We start from the raw sequence: 6,112 nt of genomic DNA, 5'->3' as shown, positions 1-6,112 counted from the left end.
TGAGCAAAAAAAAAAAAAAAAACCACCCCACCAAACAAAACAACTCTGTTCCTTCCCCAGGCACCCTTATGAAGAGGAATGATTTGGTTTTGAGGTTGATTTTGGTTTATTTTGTTTTAACAAGTTACGTCATCATTCTAACCTGCAAAATTTATTGAGGGCTTACAATGGGCTGGGGACAAAAGGCACTTCAGTATGAATACATGCTCAATTGAAATAAGATAACTCGGAGAGAAATTTGTGTCTCAAAATGAATAAAAACGGATGGACACTTATAAATAATAAAGTTGAGGGAATCTCCAACAGCAGGAGTTAAATTTTTTAGCCAGGCGCTAGGGGCAGCCCCAGCCGCTTTTACAGTCGGGCATGCGCACTAGGCTGAAGGCACCACGCCCCCTTCCCTCGGGTGCGATGTGTACCTGCTGGAGCGAGGCTTCGCCCTCAGGGTAGCATCCTTGAGCGCAAAAGGGACCCTTCTTACCCTAAGAAAGAACTCACTTAGCTCAGGGTGAATAAAGGCTAGGTTGAGTTTTAGCCATTCTAATATCTGTGTAGTGGTAACTTACTGTTCTACTTCGCAATTCCCTAAAGACATAGGAGGTTGAGCGTTGTATTTCCCATCTGTAGATCATCTTTGGTGAGTTAGCTGTTCAAATTTCTAGCTCATTTTTTTATTTGGGTTGTTCATAGTTTTGGGTTTGTTTGTTTGTTTGTTTGTTTCCATTTAGGAAAGTTTTATTTACATAATCTCTACACAAGGGGCTCAGACAGCCCCCACATCAAGAGTCGCCTGCTCTTCCAACCAAGTCGGCCAGGCGCCCCCTGGGTTGTTCATTTTCTCATTGTTGAGTGTGTGTGTTTGTTTTTAAGAGTTTGTTTGTTTATTTGAGAAAGAGACAAAGATAGCAACAGAGAGCACAAGCTGGGGAGGAGAGGGAGAAGCAGATGCAAGGCTTAATCCCAGGACCCTGCGGTCATGACCTGAACCTGAACTCAGACACTTAACTGACTGAGCCGCTCAGGCGCCTTTCTTACCATTTAGTTTTCAGGGTTCTTTGTATATCTTGGATAACAGTCCTTCATCAGATACATGTTTTATAAATATTTTATCCCAGTCTGTGATTTGTCTTCTGATTCTTTTGACTACCCCCTCCCTGTTAGGAAAAAATTACTTTCAGTAATAATCCTGAAATGAAATGACTAGTAATGGCCAGAAAAGAAAACAGTGAAAATAGTATCTTATTGAACTTTAAACTTCATCTAAATGGTGCTAGGGACAACTGGGTGGCTCAGTGGCTAAGCGTCTGCCTTTGGCTCAGGTCGTGATCCCGGGGTGCTGGGATTGAGTCCCACATCAGGCTTCCTGACAGGGAGCCTGCTTTTCCTTCTGCCTATGTCTCTGCCTCTCTCTGTGTGTCTCTCATGAATAAATAAGTAAAATATTAAATAAATAAGCTTGTGGTCCATTGAAAAAAAAATAAAGATGCCAGTAACATTTTTAATTAAAAATAAAACCAGGGGATCCCTAGGTGGCTCAGCGGTTTAGCGCCTGCCTTTGGCCCAGGGTGTGATCCTGGAGTCCCGAGATCGAGTCCTGCATTGGGTTCCCTGAATGGAGCCTGCTTCTCTCTCTGCTTCTCTCTGTGTGTCTTTCAGGAATAAATAAATAAAATCTTAAAAAGTAATAAGATAAAAAAAAAACCAGTATTACAGTACAAAGGGTAAAAGATTAATACTTTTAAAATTACATAAATGTATTTTAAGAACTTTTATCCTACATATTGGATTAGCAAATAAATGAGTGATACAGTTTCTGCAAATTTGTCAATGGCTGTCAAAACTGATCCTCTTTGCATACTCATGTTCCATAAGCAGTATAAACAGATTTGTTGTTTGCTGGATCACAACCATGAAATGACATGGAGGAAATATAAATTCATACTATTAAGTGAAATAAGCCAATCTGAAAAGGCTACATACTATGATTCCAACTGCATGACATTCTGGAAATGATGAGACTGGGGACAGTAAAAAGATCATTGGTTGCCAGGGGCTGGGGGAGGGGAGTGGGGAGGAATAGGTGGAGCACAGTGTATTTTTAGGGCAGTGACACTTCTATATAATACTGTAATGGCAGATATGTTATTACACATTTGTCAAAACTCAGAATGTACACAGGCAGAGAAACCTAACAGTAAGCTATACACTTTGGGTGATAACGATGTGTCAGTGTAGGTACATCAGTTGTAACAATGTACCATCCTTGTGTGGGATGTTGATAGTGTGGGACACTGGGCAAGTGGGGGATATACTGTCTGTATATCCCACTCAATTTTGCTCTGAAACTAAAACTCTTCTAAAAAATAAAGTTTACTCCCCAAAAAAGAAGAAAGAAGTGGAGAGGATGTAAAAATTGACCTGTTCTGGGTGTCAAACATGCTAGATACACCACTGTATCTAACACACTTAAGACAGTGACTTGCAGGGCAGCCCCGGTGGCTTAACAGTTTAGCACCGCCTTCAGCCCTGGGCGTGATCCTGGAGACTCGTCCCACGTTGGGCTCCCTGCATGGAGCCTGCTTCTCCCTCTGCCTGTTTCTCTCTCTCTCTCTCTCTGTCTCTAATAAATAAATAAATAAATAAATCTTTAAAAGAAAAAAAAAGACAGTGACTTGCACACAGTAAACACTATATAAATGTTTGCTTGTTATACTATTTTCTACACTTGAACTATTTCATAATTAAGACCACATATAATAATTGCTAAAAAGTGAAAAAATTAAAATGTTCACCAACTGATGACTATATAAACTAAATGTGGTGTACCTGTACAGTGTAAACCTATTCAGCAAAAAAATAATAATAATAATAAAAAGAACAATCTACTAGTAATAACATGGATAAATCTCAGGATGCCTCGGTGGCTCAGTGGTTGAGCTTCTGTCTTCGGCTTGAGGTGTGATCCTGGGGTCCTGGGATTGAGTCCCACATCGGGCTCCCAGCAGAGAGCCTGCTTTTCCCTCTTCTTGTGTCTCTGCTTTTCTCTGTATGTTTCTCATGAATAAATAAATAAAATCTTTTAAACAAAACAAAACATGATGAATCTCAAAACTTTATACTAAAAATAAAATCACACGAGATGAAAGAAGCCACACAGAAAAAATTACATAATTTCTGCCTCCATTTAGGTTTGTTTGTTTTACTATTGATTTGTTTCAATCTGTATCTAAGAAAGATCAATTAGATCAATTCTTGCAATTGGTTGATATGTCTCTTAAATTATATAAGTTCCTCCTCTCTTTTTTCCCATTGCATTTTATTTATTTTCTTCTTTAAGATTTTATTTATTTATGAGATTGAGAGAGAGAGAGAGAGAGGCAGAGACACAGACAGAGGGAGAAGCAGGCTCCATGCAGGGAGCCCGATGCAGGACTCAATCCCGGGACTCCAGGATCAGGCCCTGGGCTGAAGGCAGTGCTAAACCACTGAGCCACCTGGACTGCCCTGCATTTTATTTCTTGAAGAATGAAGCTAGTGTTTAAACCCCTGAGACTGGATAAGATCATCAAGAGGGTGAGTGCAGTTAGAAAAGAGGTTTGAGGGACGCCTGGGTGGCTCAGTGGTTGAGCATCTGCCTTTGGCTCAGGGCATGATCCCGGAGTTCTGGGATGGAGTCCCATATCGGGCTCCCTGCATGGATCCTGCTTCTCCCTCTGCCTGTGTCTCTGCCTCTCTCTGTGTCTCTCATGAATAAGTAAATAAAATCTTAAAAAAAAAAAAAAGGTTTGAAGACTGAGCAGTTGATCAACAGGTAAATATCTAACAATTGGGGAGATAGGAACCATAACTTGTAGCTTTTGCCAATTTTCATGGTGTAAATACTTTTACTATGGCTAATTGTAAGGTGCCAATAGTCTAACAATCTGGCACTATTCCTTAAATATAACAATTTCTTAAAACGTAACTGACTTCAGTACACATCCCTCCATTAAGTGGTCAGAGAGAAGAGGAAAAACCAGCAAAAGGGACTGAGAAGAAACAGCCAAATGAGGTGGAAAGGAAAGTAAGACAGTGGTGTTCTGGAATCCAAATGAAGAATATGTTTTCAAGAAGGTGGGAATAATCAATTGTGTATACATAAAGTGCCAGTGAGAGATTAAGTAAAATGATGAGAAATGGCCATCAGATTAACACCATGAAGGTCACTCATGACCTTGAGAGCATTTTCAGTAGGCAAGTGGTCAAAAGGGCATGGGAGGAGATAAATGTGAGACAGTACAGATAGTTTTTTGTTTTCTGTAGAGCAGTGGTTCTCAAGTGGGGAGGATTTTGCCTCTAGGGTACAATTTGGTAATGTCTGCAGAAAAAAAAATTTTTCTGAGGGAGGGTTGCAACTGGCATCTGAGGGTAAAAAACCAGGAATATTTGCTAAACATTCTGAAATGCACAGGACAGACTCCCACAATGAAGTGGAGGAGAAATTTTAAAATTTCAAGTTTAAATATCAAAGTTGAGGTTGAGGAGCCCTTTTTGTGAAGGAAAGAAGGAAATAGGTGGTAGCATGTGGGAAAAATAGAATAAAGAGAGAATTTTAAAAAAAGGAGAACTGGGGCAGCCTGGGGCTCAGCGGTTTAGTGCTGCCTTCAGCCCAGGGCCTGATCCCGCAGTCCCAGGATCTAGCCCCAGAACGGGCTCCCTGCATGAAACCTGCTTCTCCCTCTGCCTGTGTCTCTGCCTCTCTCTGTGTGTGTGTGTCTCTCATAAACAAATGAATCAATTATTTAAAAAAAAAAAAGAAAGAACTAACTTGTTTACATAGTAATAGGAATGAAGTAGAACATATCCCTGTCAAAACAGCAGGAGAAAAGTGGACAATTTCTTTTTATTTTTTTAAGTTGATAATTTCTATAAAGAAACAGTGCTAAAACACACCCATGCAGTTGGTGTGTTTTAGCACTCACAGAAAGAGTGCACAAAGCAAAAATATTTATAGAGAAAAAGAGGTAAGGGAGAATCCTCTTTGGAAATATTTTACAATCCTTTTAAAATTATCCCAAAGTAAGATAGAATCATGGTCAAATTCATTAACCTGATAAAAGTCAGATCACGCTGGGCCATCTGGGTGATGCCATTGGTTGAGTGTTTGACTCATAGCTTCTGCTTGTTGATCTTGGGATTGTGAGATCAGCCCTGCATCTGGCTCCATGCTCAGTGGGGAGTCTGCTTGGGATTCTCTCTCCCTCTGCCCCTTCTGCTCATTCTTTCTCTTTCTCTCAACTAACTAAATAAATCTTTTTAAAAAGTCAGATCATACTGATTTTAATATTATTTAAAGACATGTATAACATTAAACTCACTTCGGACACTCAAGAGATAGAACCAAGGGGACCAGGCCTCGTTCTCATGGAATCACCTTCTAAAATGATAATTTGGGAACTAGAGAGGACATTAGAGGTCATCTCACTTTTCATCTCCATTTTATTGGTGAGGAAACTGAGGCTCCGGGATGCTAACTGATGTGAGCAGATACACAACTGGCCCTAAACTTTTAGGTAAGCCACTTAGATGCTGAATGATGTGGATACCACCATGGATACCATAGAATGTTGAATCAGATACATCAGAGGGACAATTTATAAATGTAAATATTCTGCTCCACTTAAGTTCATTTCTAAATGTTCAGCAGCCTCCTAAGAATGAAAATCTTTCCCAGCTGCATTAGACGTTTTTCTTAGATCTGTCTTTTGTACAAGGCGAAAAACACAACACTTGTAAATTGCTCTAAGGGAAACATTACTTAACATCCCTAAGTGTCTCCTGGCAGTGACAGCCTTCTTTTCAAGTGGAAAAGTAACTTCAGGTCAAAGACTTTGGAGGGAACACATAGGGCCATCTTTCCAAATGATTTTCCCCCTTTTCAGTAAAAGTGGCTGGTAAGGGGGTATTCTGGGGTTCTAAATGTCCATTTTATGAAATTTCATAAATAAAATGGTCAGATAAGTAAGGCTAGAACAAACTCATTCAAACACAAATGCAAACTCAAGAGGGCTTGCCCCAGTCAGCGTTCAACTGCTATAAAATAAAGTTTTCCATGGATTTTAATACTATTAAC

Source organism: Nyctereutes procyonoides, unplaced genomic scaffold, assembly GCF_905146905.1.
Source record: "Nyctereutes procyonoides isolate TBG_1078 unplaced genomic scaffold, NYPRO_anot_genome, whole genome shotgun sequence".
NCBI lineage: Eukaryota > Metazoa > Chordata > Mammalia > Carnivora > Canidae > Nyctereutes > Nyctereutes procyonoides.
This window is presented reverse-complemented; position numbering follows the sequence as displayed.